This window comes from Nomascus leucogenys, chromosome 1a (assembly GCF_006542625.1).
Source record: "Nomascus leucogenys isolate Asia chromosome 1a, Asia_NLE_v1, whole genome shotgun sequence".
Lineage (NCBI taxonomy): Eukaryota > Metazoa > Chordata > Mammalia > Primates > Hylobatidae > Nomascus > Nomascus leucogenys.
In genome coordinates, this window is record NC_044381.1 from 44,640,760 (window position 1) to 44,660,841 (window position 20,082).

The window sequence follows — 20,082 nt, forward strand, 5'->3', positions numbered from 1 at the left end:
AAGCATGGTCAAGCCGTGCATCCCAAAGCTGCTTTAACAGGACGGGACACCCAGCGTGGTGGCTCACGCCTGTAATCCCAGCACTTTGGGAGGCCGAGGCGGGTGGATCATCTGAGGTCGGGAGTTCAAGACCAATCTGGCCAAATTGGCGAAACCCCCGTCTCTACTCAAAATACGAAAATTAACCGGGCGTGGTGGCTCATGCCTGTAATCCCAGCCACTCTGGAGGCTGAGATAGGAGAATCGCTTGAAGCCAGGAGGCAGAGGTTGCAGTGAGCTGAGTTCGCACCATTGCACTCCAGCCTGGGCGACAGAGTGAAAAGGCTGGGTGTGGTGGCTCACACCTGTAATTCTAGCACTTTGGGAGGCTGAGGCTGGTGGATCACAAGGTCAGGAGATTGAGACCATCCTGGCTAACACAGTGAAACCTCGTCTCTACTAAAAATACAAAAAATTAGCCGGGCGTTGTGGTGGGCGCCTGTAGTCCCAGCTACTCGGTAGGCTGAGGCAGGAGAATGGCGTGAACCTGGGAGGCAGAGCTTGCAGTGAGCTGAGACTATGCCACTGCACTCCAGCCTGGGTGACAGAGTGAGACTCCATCTCAAAAACAAACAAACAAACAAACAAACAAAAAACCAGGACAGGACATATAGGGTAATAGCACCATCAGCTGCCTCTCGCACACAGGAGGGGCCAGCGGCCAAGGGTTCATTTATAGTAACCAGAAGCGTCCACATCCTCGACACACTCAGATGCATAGCACCTCCCTCATAGGGCTGTGTGGGTGGTACTGCCTCCTTATGCCTCATAGGGTCCCTGCTTAGTACCCTAGCTGGACACCACACCTGATACGGAGCACCAGAAGTGTGCTGATCAGAGCCGAGGTGCCTCGAGCAGTTACAAAGAGTTGGCACACAGAAGGCAAGATGCACTACCTTGTTCGTGACCTGCGTGCATGACATGCAGAAGGATTGTATTTTGGATGTGTATTGGGTTAGATAAAATATATTACTGAAGCAAACTTAGTCTATTTTTTTAATGAGCAAATCCAAATTTATTTTAATGTCATGTCATTTTCAATGTGTTTAAAAACCTCATAAGTTAGTGGGAGCCCTAGTTTCCTGGAACAGCATGCCAGAGGTACTGAAATTTGTCACCTTTCTCTACAAAGCCCCAGCAATCCAATCCAAGTCCATAGCTTCAGAAAGCCAGGATTTTTATTTTCAGTCAGTCTACTCCTCTGGTTCTTGGTTTTTCTTTCAAGGGAGGGAGATCACAATATTTCAAACAGGGAACAAAACCAGTCGAGCTTCCAGCTCAGGTTTGTGTAAGATGGAGCGAGGGAAGACTGCATTGACTCCAGAGAAAAGGGTGAGGTTGAGATGGATTATTTCTTTATAGCTTTGTGAAAATGGAAGAAAAAAGATTGACAAATGAGGATCCTTTTCATAGATGGGAATCGCTTCATAAGTGAAGGCTCCAGCTCCTAAAATGGGAGGGGTCTGACTGACAGCCTGAATCAGATGAGGAGTCGGCCACATCGAATAAAAAACAATCTGAAAAATAATCCTCCTAATTTTGAAGCCAGATAAAATACTTGAGGAGAATGGAAAAAAGAGGAAAAAGCCCCAAACAGATGAAAAATGCTAACATCAGAATGGTATAAAAAAATTCGGCTGAGTTTCAGCGGTGGTCGCTAATTTAGCTCTGTTGTATTGTAGGGTTACATGCCTTGACCCAAGCAGAGAGTAAAAGAAAAGGCTAGAAAGAGGGGCTTGAAGATGATGAATTTTGACTCCTGATTTTATTATTTAATTTCTTTTGTTCATTTAAAGTCTTGTGTGGTTGGGAAGCCTCGCCTCCCAAGACCAGAGTCAGATGGAGCTGGTTGTTGTTGGAAGGGTTGCAAAACTGGGGTGGGGGCAGGGACACCCCCACTCTGCTGGCAGCCCTAGGTGGAGAAGAACTGCACTTCACAGAGTCTGGGGTGTGGTGGGAAGGGGATGAGGCAGGAGCAGCAAGCTGGGGAGATGGGACCCACCTTGGTCCCCAGCTTCATTTTCTTCTAATGTTTCCCCATTGGTGGCATTCTCTGCAGTCTTGAAGGCCTTCTTTTTTTTTCTTTTTCTGGGTTTTTCAACTTGCAGAACTCTGGAGGAGGGTCTTTACCTCTGCATCCTGGACCTCCATCTCAGATTTATAGAGGTCAGGCTGGAAGGGACCACTGGTTATCCACATGGGGCCACTGGGCATGAGCAGAACTGTAAATTTAAACTGGGCAACAAATTCACCCTCCTTCTCATAGAGAACATTAAATGGTTGCAGCAGTTCATGTTTGGCACACTCCACCACACCCATCTGAGCCTTCTTCTCATCTTCTCATGCTCTTAAAGTAAACGGCATGGCATCAAAACATCTTTTCATCTCACTGAGGAAGGCACGTCAAGTTTTCATTTTCAGTCCATACTGTTTGGAGGGGTCTCGTTTGTAAATAGTGGTTCTCTCTCCTGCATCCTTGGCCTTGCCCTCTCCTAAGCTGACGAGAACATCCACAGCATATACTTCATGTACCTCAAATTCAGCTTTTTCATGGTCCTTCTTCTGCTGGTCTGTGGGATTCTGGGTAATGGTTTTTTCTCCATCGATGACATGCTGCTTCAGCTGGTGTGACAGGCATACCATCTATTGGCGTGCAGTTAAATGAGTGGGCAACTTTGTTCCAGGCTTCTGTCACTTGTGTGTTCTGATTTCCAGGTGTGACCAGGCGTAGGGCAGCTTCAGCACAAAGGTGAGCTGCCTTAATAACATCTGCTTTCCTTCCTGTTACCTGGGTCTCCTGAGCTACATCAGCCACAAAAGTATGAGCTACATTAGTGATGAAGCCATCCACATGGACCCCAAGGTCAATTTTTACCAAGTCACCTTCCTTGAGAATGTAATCCTGGTCTCTCTTCAAAGGGGAGAAGTGACATACACAGTTATTTACCGAAATGCTGGTGGGAAAAGCAATACCTCTCTTCATCTCTTTTTCTTTCTTGAAGATTTTCCCAGTTTCTTGCATAATCATGGCATCACCTTTCTCACACAGGCTCAGTACTGACACACCTGAGCTAGATGCGTCCACCAAGGACCGAAGTATCCCGTTGGCAATGTCGCGCCCCATCTTATACTTGGTCACGACCAGGTCCTCGGCGATAGTTTGCTCCTGCTGCTCGTCTTTGCCTGACATCTTCCTACCACCACCACTGCAGCCTCGTTTCCCCTGAGCTGCCGCTCTGCCTCCCTTCCCAGTCACAGTCTGTGGTCAGAGCTCCCTTGATCCTCGAGGAGAGGATGAGCGAAAGCCGCGAACTTAGTCTTTTAGCGTGACTTCTAGGAACATCTGAAATTATACCTGTGGCTCGCCTGGTAGGTGTAGGATCTAAACTGCTCTTTGGTGCCCTTGGATTTGACTTCCTCTCCTGCTCAGGCCCTGCCCCTGTAGTTGGGAGCTAGTGACTTGTACCAACCATATCAGGCTTTGAGAGTGTTTTTAGCCAGCTTTAAGTGCTATTATTTTGCATATATGCAGACAATTACAAAATAGCCTGCTGGGCCTTAGCAAATAGCCAGGTTTCACCACTGAGATTGTACGTCTGCCAGGCTCCCGGGCCTGTGCTTTCAGTGAGCATACCCCTCCCCAAAAGGCCCCGCGCTATTCGGGCTTGTGTCTCCCTTGTTTTCTGTGTGTAAGACTTACACAGTGTATTTGCCACTGATTTTCGTGTCCCAGCTGTACCCTGAATGCATCAATGGGCGTGCTCAGCCTGCGGGTCAGTGATGGTTTGTGATGAGCCCCATCCTGCCTTCCTGTGGGAGGAGGGTCCCAACGTAACCCTTTCAGGCCCTGACCTTCACTTGCTTTGGCAGCCTCTGGGGTCCCACTGAGGGGCTGCTATCTATGCAGCTACAGGACACACATTGGAGTCCTGGGAAAAGCCCCTCAGGCACTTCCACATCTGGCTGGGCTATTTATATCCCTCAAAATGGCCCATTTTTCTTTGTAGAGAGTGAACATGTGGGTGATGCTGTCATGCCCTCCAGTGGAGCCCATGAAACAAGCCCTTTCATTGAGTAGCTTTCTGGGTGCATCTGACACATTCTCCTCTATGTGCAGAGGCCTCGCGGTTTTACGCCTTCTCTGCTGCCGTTGTGTGGATCGCTGCTCCTCAGAGTGTAGGTGGGCTGTGGCCCCCACAGCAGCCTGTTCCTGGTGCTCGGGTGGTCCGGCTGGTCTGGGTAGGCATACCTTGCCTCCCTGTCTCTATCCCACATCGCCTAGGAGAGGGTGGGTCCTCCATGGCCTGTCATGCACAGTTCACTGAGATCCTGCCCTGGGTCCCATATGCCTGGGCAGTGGGGCATCAGCAGAGGAAATAGTATTTACCATTGGGGCAGACAGACCCCAAAGGAGATCAATAGGTCAGGTGTGATTGGAGTTACAAGGGGGAGAAATAAAGTGGAAAAAGGTGCCAGGGGCAATGGCTTACTCTTGTAATCCCAGCACTTTGATAGGCCGAGATGGGAGGATCACTTGAGGCCAGGAGTTTGAGACAAGCCTGGGCAACATAGTGAGACCTTCATTTCTATAAAAATATAGAAAATCAGCCAGGCATGGTGAAATGCACCTGTAGTCCCAGTTACTCAGGAGGCTGACGTGGGAGCATGACTTAAGCCCAGGAATTCGAGGCTGCAGTGAGCTATGATCACACCACTGCACCCCAGCCTGGGTGACAGAGCAAGACCCTATGCAAATAAATACATTAAAAAAAATACAAATAAATAAATACAGCAGAGAAGATGAGACGGGTTCTATAAAGGGAGCTGGGCTGATTGATGGAGGCAAGGCTGGCGCCATGCCTATGCCTGGGGAGGAGCACCGTATGCATGGGGGAACAAAGGAGCAAAGGCCCCGAGACAGATGGGAGTGAGTCTTGGGTGTCCAGGGAGCACTGAAATGGGGGTAGGGGGCAGTGGGCCGAGGCAGAGTCAGGAAGGGCAGGGGCAGGAGAGGAGGTGGTGGGTTGGGGAGCTTGAGGGGGTTGGGGAAGACCCCTGGCTTCTGGGGAAAATGGGCCATGGTGGGGGTGCCCGGCACCCGGTTAGGAGGCCGTGAGGTGGTCTGGGAGAGCGGTGCTGGTGCGGGCACGATGTAGCAGTGTCGATGAGGAGTGGCTCCCTTCGATGCTTATTTGGAGGTGGACCCAGAGGACTTGCTGCCAGCTTGGATCTGGGGTGGGTCATGGTGGGAGTCAGGGAGCACAGAACGCCCTGGATTTTGGCCTGAGCCATTGAAAAGATGGAGGTTCCACGTGGGCTTCCACCTGGGCTGTCTCGGAGGCGTCTCAGCTTTGGGGAGGTGAGGAGCGTGGCTTGGGGACACGGGAAGCTTGAGGTGCTTATTAGTGGGGAGGAGGCTGTGGGGTACCTAAGCCTGGAGTTGAGGAAACATCTGAGGACTAGCCGGAGGGTTAGTCCTGACTGGAGCTGGGGCATGGAGGTCTCCCAGGGCAGGCCCCCTCAGAATGCCCTTGCTCCTTCGCTGTCAGGTAGAGACATGTCGGAACCTGCTCCTGCTCCATGCTGGCCTGCAAGGGTCACAAGGAGAGACCAGCCTTTGGGGGCCTCCATCGAGATTGGAAGGACAGACAGGCAGCGTGCGAGGGAGGGTCAGGGTTCGGACTGGCTGCTGGGCTGCGGTGGGAGAGATGGTTTGGGCCTGGAAGGTGAGATGGACAGACCCACAAGGATAGGACACATGGCAGGGTTCGGAAGGGAAGGCATCTGGGGAATTGAGGGTCTCCTCTTATTTCCTGCAGTCTTTGGGGGCAGCACCTATCCCACAGGGGCACGCCAGCTGAGACTTTGAGTCCTCTGAGCTGGATGCAGTGTGGGCAGGGAGCCCACCTGAGGCCTGGGTGCAGCGTGGCGTGGGGAGTGGAAGGCGCGTCCCGAGGGGAGGTGCTTTCCTTCCCTGCCAGCATGCCTGGCACATAACCCCCCTCTCACGCCTCAGTCTCCTCCTGCTGCTGTCTTGTTTTAGAAGATGTGGCCGCCAGGGTCCAGGATGGCCCACACCCCTGCCGAGGGGAAGCGGCTGCTCCTTTGTGCAGGGAGCCTCGAAGCCCTGGAGAAGTCCTGGGAGGCAGCCTCCCCTCTCTGCCCTCCTTGGTGGCCCGAGAGAGGCCCTGTGGTGCTCATCATGGAGACGGGATCGTGTGTCTTGTTTTCTTTAGCCCGTGTTGGGCTGGGTGGGGTCATGGCCTTGGAGCAGGCCCTGTTCAGAGCCACTCAGTCAGTCTCAGGGTTTTTTTGTTCTTTGGTTTTGCCCCTTGTGGTAGGCCAAATGATGGCCCCCGAAAATACCAGGTTCTAACCCTTGGAGCCTGAGAGGGTGACTTTATATAGAGTTAGAGTCTGCAGCTGGGACTAAGTTGAGGATCTTGAGGTGGGAAGATGATTCTGGACTATCTGGTGGGCCCCAAATGCACTCACAAGTGTTCTTCTCAGAGGCAGCAGAAGGAGCTTGGGCACAGAGGGCACAGAGGCTGGAGTAGTGGTGGGTGTGGGGTGGATTTTATCTGCCAATTGGGCTGGGCCTTGGGGTGCCCAGATAAGTGGTCAGGTGCTATTCTGGGTGTCTGTGTGGGTGTTCTTGGGTGAGGTTGACATGAGAATCGGTAGACTAAGGATAGCTGTTGCCCGGGAAGTAGGATGGACAGACCCACAGGGATAGAACACATGGCAGGGCCTGGAAGGGAGGGGTTCCGGGACATGAGGGTCTCGTCTCATCTCCTGCTGGGGGTGCAGTGCTTGTCCTGCATGGCACCCCCAGCTGAGCCTGCAGAGACCTCTAAGGTGGACACAGAAGCTGGGAGCATGGGTAGGGAACGTGCCTGAGGCCTGGGTACAGCATGCGAAGTAGAAGGTGGGGTAGGAGGTGGCCCTCCCCAGAGTGAGTCAGCCTCACCCAATCTGTCGAAGGCCTTAATAGAACAAAAAGACCCGGCTTCCCAAGTCAGAGGGGACTTCAGCTCCCTGACTGCCTGTGAACGGAAGCTTCACAGGGTCTCCAGCTTGCGGATGACAGATCCATAATCACGTGAGCCGAGCACATAATAAATCTCTCTCTCTCTCCCTGTGCACATCCTGTTGGTTCTGCTTCTCTGGAGAACCCTGACTAACCAAGGAACCACAAAGCAAGGAACGCTGCTGCCACCAGAAGCTGGAAGAGGCCAGGAAGGGAGTCTTCCCTGGGGCCTCCAGAGCAAGCATGGCCCTGCTGACACCCTGATTTTGGTCAGTGAAACTGATCTCAGAATTCTGGCCTGCAGAACTGTGAGGGAATACACTTCTGTTGTTGTAAGCCACCCAGTTTGTGGTCACTGGTGAGAGCTGCCGCCTGAAAACCATACAGGCAGTGTGAACAGTGCTTCCGTGAATACCCTGGCCATGCTCTGGAGCTGTCATTCACTGCATAGGTTTCAGGGAGCAGCACTCATGGTCCAAAGAGCGTGTATCTCTTCCTTGTAATAGATCTTGCAAGATCCGTTTCTGAAAAGATCCAACAGTTCATCCTTTCCCTGTGAGCACAGGGAGCTCCCTGTTCCAGCACCTTCTTTCGGTGGTGGCATGAAACACTATAGACTGACTGTCAGTCTTCAGGGGCAGAGTGACAGCTTTGTGGCCTTGATGGCGTCCCCCCAGATCCTGGTGAGTGTCCTTGTTGGATGTTCTGTGGCCGTTTGGATCTTCTGTGAATCGCCTGTTGTGTGTTGTGACCCTGTTCTATCGGGACGTTCAGGCCTCTTTTGCCAATCTGTAGGAGCTCTGGATTTGTTATAGATATGATCTTCTTTTTTCTGCTTGGAAAACATTTATTCCTAATTCCTTCTTTGCCAGTTTCTTTTATTAATGTATCATTTGCTGTCCAGATTAACTCATTTTATGGTCGAATATGTCTCTCTTTTCCCTTAGGGCTCGTGGGTACCAGCGTTTGTTAAGAAGATTACATGGGTTGTCTGAGGATTTTCTGGCAGGAGTTTTCTTGTTTTGTGTGTTTGAATTAAACTCTTGAACGTGTCTAGAATGCTTTTAACATGAAATAATATGCTTGGGGTGGGGGAGGGCAATTTTGTTTCCTTCCAGTGTGCCAGCACTAATTAGTCAATAATCCGTCCTTTGACCAATGAATTGAACGACAGCTCTGTGGTCTGTTAGGGTCTCATGTAAACTGGGTTCCATCTGGGGATCCTCCATCCCACTTGCTGGCCTGCTTGTCTCTTCACGTGCCCACATCCCATCAGTAGCGGCTGCTGCAGAGCAAGCGCTGATAGCTGAGAGGAGTCCCCTCGTGTGCTCCGCGGCTGCTGCAGAGCAAGTGCTGATAGCCCAGAGGAGTCCCCTCGTGTGCTCCGTTTGTGACAACGTGCTTTGTGAGCCGTGATGGCAGGAGTGCTCCTGTGTATGCCTGTATGTGTTTGCCTGTGTTTCTCCTTATGATTCCTGGGCAGAGCATGATAAGGGCGGGTACACTGTAGCTGTGCTAGAGGGGCAGCCAGGGAGGAGGCCGTGGAGGTGGGGAGGGAGGCCAAGGTGAAGCAGGAAAACAGACCACCAGGTGGACGCAGAATTATGTCTATGGTAGGTAGGTATAATTTCTAAAAGGCAAGGTGTCCAGGACAATAAATGTAAAGCAGGTTTATTATGGGGTGAGCAGTGAAAAGAGAACCCTTCATGTCAGGGACCCACCCACTGCTTGGATTTCCTTTGGGCATGAGTGCCCTGACTGCCCGTGGTGGGAGGATGCATGGGCATGCAGTGGGGTGACCGTGTCACTGCAGCTTAGGTGCCTGTGCCTGGCTCAGGGCTGCCTGACCCGGGGCCCCTGAGGATGCCCATGCCCAGGCACCTCTGGCAGCTGGCACCTCACGGTCTCCAAACGCTCTCTGTGCTCCATCTTCTGTGGCACTGCTCTAGCAGGGCAGGCCACACCCATGCAGGGAGCCCAGGAGGTCAGGGCCTGTAGTTACCCACTGGTGACCCCAGCCCCACCCATGCTGTGGAGGGAGGGTAGAGAGTTTCAGGTGCCAGCCCATAGAGGACTCAGCCAGGATAGGAGGCAGCCAGGTCCTGGCCACCAGCTTGGAGGCAGGCGTGGGGTGGGGTGCGGCTGAGGCCTGCAGGGCCAGGGCCGTCTGCCACCCGCCTACCCCAGGCAGTTCCTCCTCTGGCGGCGGCTGCTGGCCGGACCTGCTTCCCGGGTGGCTATTATGGGCGGGTGGAGTCCACGCTGCGCTTTACTGGGAGGGCTCATTTTCTGTCAGACAGCTGAAGGCTCCACTGTGCAGGGACAACAGGACCGTGGTACACCCGCTTCGAGGTCAGTGAGAAGGTGGACAGGGCAGCCAGGTCCTGTGGGAAGGTGGCTGGAGACTGGGCCCATAGGCATCCCAGTGGCCCTGTTTAAGCTCCTTGTTCAGCCCACACATGGCTTGTGGCTGGAGTGTGTGTCCAGTTGAGCACTGGCATCCGTTATTCTCCAGAGCACCTCGAGACCTGGCCTCCGTCCAGGGGGTAGTGTGGGTGGTCATAATCATGCCACTGACAGGGAAGTCTCACTCTTGAAGCTGTGGAGAAGTCCCCAGGGGACCTGATGGGGCTGGGCTCTGTCTGGACTGTGAGTCACCTCCTGGGGAGAAGAGCCACCTTCCTCCTGGGCAGCTTCAGTCCCAGGTCAGGCAGAGGCTGTGCAGGCATGCTGTAGGGGTGCAGGGGGCCCTCCTGCTGAGCACAGTCCCGGTGGGCATCCGAGGTTGCTCTAGCCCCAGTGAAGACCCTGAAAGTCTTACAGGCTGTGTGATGACAGGCTTGTCCCAGCCCAGGCCCAGGGCCCAGGTTTGCAGACGACACTGGCACATGCGTGAACCAGGGTCCCCAGCATTGACTCACATCTGCCCGGGTCTGGTGTTTCCTCGCTGGGAAATGGTGAGAAGGATGGGGAGGGCTGCAGCCATACCAGACACGGTCTGGTGCTGATCCTTCTCTGGGACAGATGCAGTTATGAACCCCAGGAACCCTCCCCTCCCCATGCATGTGTCCTGACAGCTCAGGGTGAGTAGGTCTGATTCTTTGCCAGCTGTTGGGGCCTGTGGAAGTGAAACTCATTGTCTTTTCCATTTTTACCTTGAACTCTGTGTTTCTGGCAAGTAGAGGAAGAGGACCCTGGCCAGGCAGATGGTTTATTTTTATGCATGGTTTCAGATGGCGCCCACCCCTCCTCCCCTCCTTGCTGCTGACCATCTCGCTCTTTTGAGATGTTGCTGCTGCATGGTTTTCTTATAATTTTTTCTATTCTACTGCATTTTAACTAATGAGGTCCGTATTCTTCCTGCAAAGCCACCATGTTTAACAGAGGACTCTTGGAGCCTGGCAAGCTTGGAAAGAGCAGGTAGCTCCCTCCTCTTCTGACAGGCGGGCCAGTGGGGCTGGAGTGGAGGGCTCCAGCAGCCCCTACCACCCTTGGGTCCGCTGTGGTTCCCAGGGCCGACCCACTGAGCCCCTCCCAGTGCTTTGGCCAGTGACCTTGACCCGGGCCATACGGCGCAGCAAACCATGTCTCTGGCCCGAAGATGTGGCCTGGGCCAGGGGAAAAGGGAAGGAAACAGCCCCAGCTCACCGAGTGCTGATGATGGGGAGGGGTGATCAGGAACATGCTGAGCTCACCAGCCTGGCCATTGCTGGTCTACACATCCACAAACTGTGCAAGATTTCAGGCACGTTAAATAACAGCCTTACAGTCTGATTAGGAAGAGAAATGTTTCAACACAGCCATGGGTTGGGTGCCTGGTGAGGTACTGTCAAAGGTGGACATGGCCGTGAACCCCTCTTGCCAGCCTCTAGCCGTCTGTCCACACGGTGGGGCCTGGAGTTGCTGGGCTTCCCTTTCACTTAGATCAGAAGCTGAAGTTTAACAGTGTGGGGTGGGATGGGAGTGTGGGAGAGGGGTTAGGGCCCAGGCAGGAAAGCTGGACGCAGAGTGGTTAGACAGATATTAGGGGCTGAAATGACAAAGAGGGTACTGAGGACACTCAGGAACAAAGCAGCCACAGCCTCCAGGCAGGTCCCAGGAGCCCTGAGGAGGAGCCATGGGGTGGTGGGGAATTGGTCCCCTCCCTACCTGCTGCCTCCAGGCTGCCCTCGCTTCCTTCCCATGGTCTGGGGCATTCTGATCCTGACACAGTGATGTAGGGGTGGTCCATCATGTGGGAACGGGGGTCTGGCCGGTACAGACATCTCCAGCCAGAGCTCAGGGTTGCCTCTGCCATCATCACCTCGGCCACATCCCCTTTCCCTCTGATCCCAGACACACTGGGCTTTGTCTTGCCTGCTGTTTTGTCTCCCTGGGAAGCTAATGTTGTTGGTGCCAAATTCCTGAAGAATCCTCCCTGATGGCCCGTCCACCACGTGAAGCCGTGGAAATTGCCCGCTGCTGGGAGGAACAGTGCCGCCCGGCCGAGTCCTGTGCGTGTGTGGAAGCGGAGGCCAAGGGTTGGTATTTGTAAAGTCTGGGAGTTTGGTTTAAGGCAGATCTTTCAATGTGGGTGGCTGGTCTGATTTGGATTGGGACATGTTTACAATGTGTAATAAGACTTTAAGATCAGTGGACGCAGCAGAGGGCGTGAAGCCAGCCTGATGGTGGTTTGCTGAGGGAGCGGCTTGCCCAGGGGAGTGGCTTCTTGTTCTTAGAAGGACTCCCTGGGTGAGCAGGTCAAACGACTTTCAGGAGCTCTCATCAGTCAAGTTGCATGCTGCTTTGCCCTCTTGGGTGGAAATTTGCTGCAGTAGTCCAGTTAAAGTGTACTTGTGCATTTCTGACACCTCACCCTTCAGGTCCAACTCAGCTTCCTCAACAGGCCAGCCTGTCTCCTGTAGTTCTCTTAACACCCTGTGTGTTCCTACTCGGGACTTGTCACAGTGTGTCATCATACACATGCAAGCACACGCCGTGGGACATTGATGTCTTGCCCACTGGGTGGGTTCCATAGGGTGGAGCCAGCCCCACTTTGCTCTGCTCGCACTTAGCACAGTGCCTGGCACGTAGCAGGTAGTTAGGAAATATTTGCAGAGGAACATGAATAAGTCTTGCACGAGGTGCCAGGGAGCTCAGAGGAGGAAGTGGCCTCCCTTTTTTCCAGGAGACCAGGGGACACTTTACCCAGAAGGGCCCTGCTGCTGTGGAGGGCGCAGCCTCTCTGGGGGCTGAGTGTGGAGGGCAAGCGGAGGGTAGGGCTCAGGGGCCAGGGTGATGGGTGTGGGTGGGAGGTGGATCAGACAGCATTGTGGGGGTAAAGGGTTGGGATTTTGGGATTTTAAGCAAAAAGCAGCAGAGAGCTGTTGAAGGCTTTTTGGCAGAGGCATGTCAAGATCAGATTTGGAGTTTCGAGATACTCATGCAGCTGTACCGTGGGGGTGGGTGCAAGTGTGAGTGGGAGAAGGCGCAAGGGCTGGAGAGAAATGAGAGGGAAGGCGGTGTGGTCACTGCTTCCTGGCAGAGGCGGGGAGGGAGCCTCAACTGGGTCTGCGGGGCAGAGGAGCCAGCACCACTCCAGGGCTTGTCCTGGGTGGGTGTGGATGGAGATGCCGCAGCCCAGGTGGCTCCCAGGGTGAGTCAGGCTCACAGGGAGGACAGCAGGCCACTTATCGTGGCTCCATTCTTTGTGGACTGCTCTTGGTGGGACTAAGAGCAGGCAGGTCTCCTTGTGTCCTGGACACTGCTCCTGACCCAGCAGGTGTGTCCACTTTTCGGCTGTGGTGAGGGTGATTGAGGGGCAGCGTGCCAATGTAGGATGACTATATGGCATATTCGTGGGCTAAAGTGAGTGAATGCTTAAATTGACACTAAGATGTGGTGAGCTTGATGGTGGGTTGGCCGATTTCCATTCAGCTAAAACTTGTGCAGTAGGGGCATCACTGACTTTTTTTGTAAAGAGAAAATGACCTGTAAATAGGCTTTTAAAAATAGACACTTGCTCTTGCTTTTTTTGTAAATCAGATTGACCTGTCAGTGCACTCTGGGGTCCGGCCAGCTGCGATGATCTTTAGACCAGTCAGCCGCTGGCTGAGCTAACACCTTTTAGATGGAAATGGAGTAAATGCTTCACCACATTGTTTGTGTGGGTGGTGAATGCAGGTATTTGAAACCATTAGCTTCTTTGCATGATTAAAAACCTTAATTTTTTGTGAAATCTTTAATCACAGAAGAAATGCTTCTTTCCAATTCGAGTGTTTCTCTTAATATTACCATTGCTTTAAGACAATTACCTTCAGGGCTCATTACTTTCCTGGACAGTTTACAGGCCAGAGTGGTCTCCACTCAGCCACTAGATCTTAGAGGATTCTAAGAAACCCTATTCATTAAGCCAGGTAACTCATATATTCTGAATCTATAAACATGTCCGAAAATTGTGAAACATACTGTAGAGTTTATAGAAGTTCTTAAAATACATACATTGTGCCGGGTGAGGTGGCTCATGCCTGTAATCCCAGCACTTTGGGAAGCCGAGGTGGGCGGATCACGAGGTTAGGAGTTTGAGACCAGCCTGGCCAACATGGTGAAACCGTGTCTCTAATAAAAATACAAAAATTAGCCGGGCGTAGTGGTGGGTGCTTGTAATCCCAGCTACTCAGGAGGCGGAGGCAGGAGGATCGCTGGAATCCGGGAGGCAGAGGTTGCAGTGAGCGGAGATCAAGCCATTGCATTCCAGCCTGGGCGACAGAGCGAGACTCCGTCTTAAAAAAAAAGAAGGCCGGGCGCAGTGGCTCACACCTATAATACCAGCACTTTGGGAGGCCGAGGCGGGTGGATCACGACGTCAGGAGATTGAGACTATCCTGGCTAACACGGTGGAAACCCCGTCTCTACTAAAAATACAAAAAATTAGCCGGGCGTGGTAGTGGGCGCCTGTAGTCCCAGCTACTTGGGAGACTGAGGCAGGAGAATGGCCTGAACCCGGGAGGCAGAGCTTGCAGTGAGCCGAGATTGCGCCACTGCATTCCAGCCTGGGCGACAGAGCGAGACTCCGTCTCCAAAAAAAAGAAAAGAAAAAACATACATTGTATTTGATTCTAGTCAAAGAATATAAAGAATACTTCGATTTATTGCCTCAAATATCCCTAACACTAGAAATGTTGTTTTTCTCAGGAACGACAGAATAAAGTGCTTCATAATGTGGGTTTGACTGGCATAGCTTTCGGCCCGTGATGTACTGGATTAATATTTTATCTAATTGCATGACCCCCAGCTCTGTCGTGAACAGGAGTTGCAGTCACCAGGCTCCCGCAGTGAATGTCGTCCTGCTCACCTTCTTGTTCCATTCTGTGATGCAGTCATCACGAGCTGCCGTGGGAGGTGCTCCACCCTGAAAGCTCTCTCCAGGCCAGCCTGAGTGTGGCGTCCACATGAGCACAAGTCCAGCACCAGCTGAGGCCCCCAGCCCTTCATTCTTCACCCTTCCTTGGTCTCCAGTTTCTCATCTCCAAACTTAAAACTTGCGTTCATGGTCACAAAAGGCTCCCAGGAGAGAAGGAGGGCACTTGGCCTGAGTATTCTCTACAGTGCGCCTTTGTTGCTTCCCTCTTCCCTCTTCCACACTCAGCTCCCGGGGAGGCTGCTTCCTCCACAGCATCTGGGCACCCTACTGGGTAAAGTGTCCTCTGGTTCCTCTCTGCATCTTGCTGAGATGGCCCTGCCCCTCTATCCCTACTCCTGTAGGTTATTAGAAATCTCCCAGCGAGAAGGGCGCGGAGCCTGGTGCCGGATGGCACTGTGCGTGTTAGCAGGTTGGATGGCTCATCCTTGGGACTGAGTTGCTCAATTTAAGGAATTTTAGACTTGGCATCTGGGTTCAAGCATGTTCCTGTCCTGGCTGTGTCCCGAGCTGCGGGCCAGGGCAGAGCACCACATCTTTCATACAGTGTCCCTGTCTTGTTCATCTTCGAGGCTCAGAGACCTAATTTGTGTGGCTGTCACCTGTGCCTGCTCAAGTCACGTTGCTACCTTCCTTTAGCACCTGGACACATCAGCCAGACCTCCCTTCCTGGGACCCCTTGACCAGAGGCAGCACCGGGAACCTGTGCCCCTTGCTGCTGGCACACATGGGCAGGTGCCCATGTCACTTATCCTAGCCATGCGCCAGGCCTGCACCTTCCCCTCTTAGGGCGCACTGCAGCAGTGGGAGTGCCTGTCACTGCTGCCTGCTAGGGTTGGTGCTGGGTGGGAGTGGGTGCAGAGGCTGGGATCTGGAGGCCACACATACAGTGTCAGAGACTCAGGGGGAGCCTCACACCTGCCCTGCTGCTTGTCTTGTGGTTGTTTGCTTATTCAAGACCAAGTGTGGGCGACCAAGATTGGGCAATACTCACTGCATTGCGCTTCCTTACAGGCTGAGGGCAGGTACCTGCCGCTGTGGGAGGAAAACCTGGCCTGCAGAAAAATAAAAACTGCCAGAGCTGCACGAGCCACTCTTCACTGCACTGTGCAATGCCCACTAGTATCAGGCCACTCATAGGGGTGGGCATGATGGCCCGCAGAGCAGCCAGGGCCCTGCAGCCCCTAACAGAAGAGGCCATGTGCTTACCGGTTTAGGGTCGTCTGCCCAGCTGGGAGCAGGCCATCTCGCTGCAACACTGTCCAGCAGCTCTGTGCATGCTCACATCCCAAGTTTGCCCTCATTGCTACCTCTTGACTGAGCTGCCTTCGTGATTCCTGAGTCCGAGGCTGGACATGAGAGCTCAGAGGGCCGGAGTGACTTGCCCAGGGCTACATCTGCTTCCTTGGGCCTTCACCTCTAGCCCCATTGTCCCGTGGTCCTAGGCAGCTCACCCATCCTGCCATGGAGCCCCCAGATGACTGCTGTAGTGGCCAGGCCTGCACGGTCCTCAGGCACCCAGGAGCTTGCCCTTGCCAGGCGCCCTGCCGCTCCATGGGTGGACACTGGTTGCATGGCTTGGGTGCTGGGCCACAACCCCCTACACCCTCCTCTAAGGCAGCCTTTCTCCTCCTTCCTCTGCCCTGGGACTGGGCCCTGCCCCACGAGCCCCTGAATTAGCCCACACAGGAAAACAATCGGGCCCACATCGCTGAACAGCCCCGCTGTTTAAAAGGAAGAGAATGGGACAGGCTTGTTCCACAACCTGCGGAGAAGGCTCACCATGGGACCTTGTCCCTGCGCTGAAGGGTGCCTTGTTGTGGCTGGAGCAGTCCTGGCCTGAGCCCCAACTAATAACAGAGCCCTTGAAACCCCTGCAGTCAGGACAGACGTCCCAGGCGAGCAGAGGCCCTGCGTGAGGATGGGGCAGCGGGGCCAGATGGTGTCCTGAGTATCCATCCTCCCTGGCGGCTGGGGACACACTGACCAGCGTGGGGTCAGGAGCATGGCCCCCGGAGAGGTGAGGCCAGCTGGGCAGGGGCAGGGGCTTGGGTTTTCTTTGTCATTTGGTAAATGGTCTTGTGTTCCCATTTCTCACCCCTCACTGGGGTTGAGTGAGAATGAGCTGAGTAAGTGGCCTTCCTTCTAATGTGAGGGGACCAAGTGACCAGCTGCCCTTCTGGACAACCAGAGGAAAAACACACCTGATTGGACCTTACAGGCTTCACCCCAGAGCTTTGCACTTCTGTGCTTTGAAGACAACGGAAGTGCAGGATGTTGTCTGAGATGTCTGTCATTCTGTAGCTGGCCAGAGAGCAGCCACGGCTGAGGCTGTGATTTGGGGGCGGGGGGCGGCGGGGGCGCTTCCTTGGCCTGGGGCTATCCCTGCTTTCTCTTACTGGGCAGCCGATTCAGCATGCATTGGGATGCGGCACAGCAGATATGGACACTGGGCAGTGTTCATGCCCTTCCTTTATTTAAATTTCATTTGTCTCTAAGTTTCTCTGTTTTGCACAGCCTCTGTAAGGAAAGGCCAGACATGCAACCTGTAGGCGTGGCCCTGGGAGGGGAGGGGTGCACCCAGACCTGGTTGTCCAGGAGCAGGCAGCAGGCTGGGCAGAGCCGGGTGGGGCGTAGGTGGAGCCTGTAGGACTTGCTCTGCATAAAGCCGTGGGTGTGGCTGCTGTTCAGGATCTTTGCTGACACACAGACCTGGGTGGCCTTGTTGTCCCTGGGTTCTGTAAATCAAAGTACATGCCCGGCACTGTGTCTAGTGTGGTCCAGGTGTGTGAAAGTCAGAGAGCCCTGGGAGTCTGCCATCTCTGCGAGTTGGGGAAAGGAGGAGGGGCCAGAAATAAACCAGAAACTCCACAGCTCTTGCTTAGGAGCCTCAAGGAAAGAAACAGGGCAAAGCAGCCAGAAGGCTGGGAACTGGAGGGCCAGTCCTCGGACTAGAATTTACATAGGAATGGGGGCTGTGAATGGGGATGCTTGTAATCCTTCCAGAATTGGGGTAAAATTTGCATCTGAATGACTCATCAAGTCAAGATTCCCATGGAATGTACTGCTTTTCTGGTTATTTTCCAGGTCCTGTTAATGGTCATTTGCATGTTTACTCAACCAGCATTCTTAAAATTAATATTACCTTATGACCACCTTTATCATGACTCTCTTAGTGGGGATTTCTGTCCTCCACATGCCCTGGGGGATGTGCAGCCCCCGTGTACTCACTGCCTTGGCCGGCCCCTTCCCCCATGCTCAGGTAGACTGAGCTCTTAGACCAGCAACTCAGCCCTCAGATGTGTTTAAAAATATATAGATTAATTACCTTGCAGCATTCGAAGGCTTCACCTAAAAATTCAGGTTTTTTTCTTTCAGGAGAAAAAAATCAAGAACTATTGCCCAGACTAGGCCATGTTGCAGAAGGCTGGGAGGTGCAGTGGCCCCTTTAGACAGGGCCTGGCCCAGCTGCCCTGCCTCCCCTTTACATTCCCTGACAGGGCCCTGGAGACTTCACTCAAAGGTTCATGGCTGCACATGCCAGGGGTCTGCAGGAGGATGAATGATGCCACAGTACCTTGGGGCATCCCTCATCCCTGGAACCTGTGAACATTTCCTTACGTGGTAAAGAGATTTTGCAGATAGGATTCACTTAAGAAGCTTGAGATAGGGAAATTCTCCTGGATTTTCCAGGGTGATCCCTAAATGTAATCACAAAATTTCTTATGAGAGAGAGGCAGGAGGGCAGAGAGGAGAGAAGGTGCTACGCTGGTGGTGGAGGGAAGAAAAACTTTCACTCTACTCTCTTAGGTGCTATTTCTAGGGCCTGCAAATTAAACTGACGAAAGACGTTAACAGGAGAAAAGACAGACTAAGATTTTTACATGCATGAAGCTTCATGAGAGAAAGTGAAAACCAAAGAATCAATAGATTTGGGGGCCTGCATACCGTTTTGACAAAGGTCTCAGTGGAGATTGAGAAGGCGCCCAACGCCATTGTGCTGACGTCTTCCCTTCTAGAGGTTTCTAGGGGCCTGGCTGGCTCCTAGACTAAGATCCCTCCCTCCTCTACCTACACGCATGCTGGATGGGGGCAGCATGCATCGTGGAGACAGGTGGATGGGCCCCACCTGGCTGGTGGCGGGTGACTGGGTAGACCTTGTTGCACGTTACTGCTGCTCCAGGGCCGAGGTCTGGCTGGTCTTAAAACATGAACAGCTGGAGACAATGTGGTATGCGTGGTCCACGTCACTCGGCATTCCTGGTGTGCTCCATGTGTCACGGCATCTCTCCCCAGAGAGGGGCAGTCCGTGCATGCCAAGTTCTGTGTGTGAGTCATGCACAGATTCCTGCCCACATCTGCATGGGGGCTTCTGCAGCTCATCATAGCATCCATGTCACCCAGTCCAGAGGGGAGTGGTGGCACTCTGTCTGGAGGTGCCCAGTGTGACCCACACTTAGTGTGGAGCTGCTGGTACCAGCATCCAGAGGCTTTGAGAGATACTGTCTCAGCCCTGGGACAATCTGCACCTAGGGCCATGCTCTTGTGTGTAGTGGGACAGCAGAGGGCTTTGTGTCTCCCTGTTGCCCCCAGACGCTGTGACCCTCTGGGCTTCTGCCCTGGGTGGTGTCCACCCTGTACTTGGGCAGACCCTGATTGCTTCTATCAGAAGCCTGTGCTTGGCCACATGCAGGGGCGGGAGGCCCCTCCCAGAGGGAGTTAAGCAAAATGCCAAGAGTTGGATGCATCTGACCTACTGTGCCTGTGCACAGTCCCTATCCAGGACACACACTGTGGGCTCAGAAGGCCGTAGCATGTGGCACCAGCTGTGTTTACAGTCTGCAGTGGCTGCTGGTTGGACAGAGGTCATGGGAGCCCCTCTCTGCTGATTGGAGACCCCTCCCCACTATCAAGGACTCTGTCAGTGCTGACCATGCTGCAGTGGCCCGCTGGCCGCCTGGTCCCCCTGGAAGTGGGCAAGTCCCCTGGTGGCCCCACCCTCAGTCCATCTGCTGCCGGCTGCTGTCTCTGCAGTTGCACTCATGGGGACTTGTGGCAGCCTCAGGGGGTCACTGCTACATCCATGCCCCTATAGCAGGGGCATGCACACATCTGTGCTCCAGCCTGCTGGACACAGTGAGGTGAGGCAGTGAGGTGAGAAGTCCCTGTGAAGAGCTGGCTTTCGCCCTGTGCCCAGGATGCACCAGCAGCACTTGGCAAGTCCTAGAGCCAGCTCTGCCATGTTCCCAACCATTGTGCACACCAGACGACGCTCCTGTGTTCGCACTATGGTAACAGAGGTCCCCTTCAGGTTGTCCTTACAAAGGTGGGGTCACTTTGAGGACATGACTGGCTGCAGAAGAGATTTCTGGCCCTTGTGAATAGTGCTGTCGCGAACACGAGTGTACACGTCTCTTTGAGACTTCTTTGTGTACATATCCAGAGTGGAATCTCAGGAACACATGGTTATTCTAATGTTTTAAGGGACCGTCATGATTCCCACAGTGGCTACACTATATTGCATTCCCACAGCAAAGTGCAAGAGTTCCAGTTTCTCCACATCCTCACCAACACTAGTTGTATTCCATTTTTCTTTTGTTGTTTTTTGTTTGTT

The 20,082-nt window shown here is 53.4% G+C and overlaps 1 protein-coding gene and 1 pseudogene across 7 annotated transcripts in view; one reads left to right on the top strand and one right to left on the bottom strand.

The window, feature by feature from the left end:
• Window positions 1-20,082, top strand: part of SEMA4D (semaphorin 4D) — a 135,029-nt gene that overhangs the window by 44,230 nt on the left and 70,717 nt on the right. The window lies entirely within an intron of this gene.
• Window positions 1,702-3,344, bottom strand: LOC105738482 (annotated as a pseudogene). Its single transcript, XR_004028773.1, has one exon. The product of XR_004028773.1 is annotated as a proliferation-associated protein 2G4 pseudogene (transcript).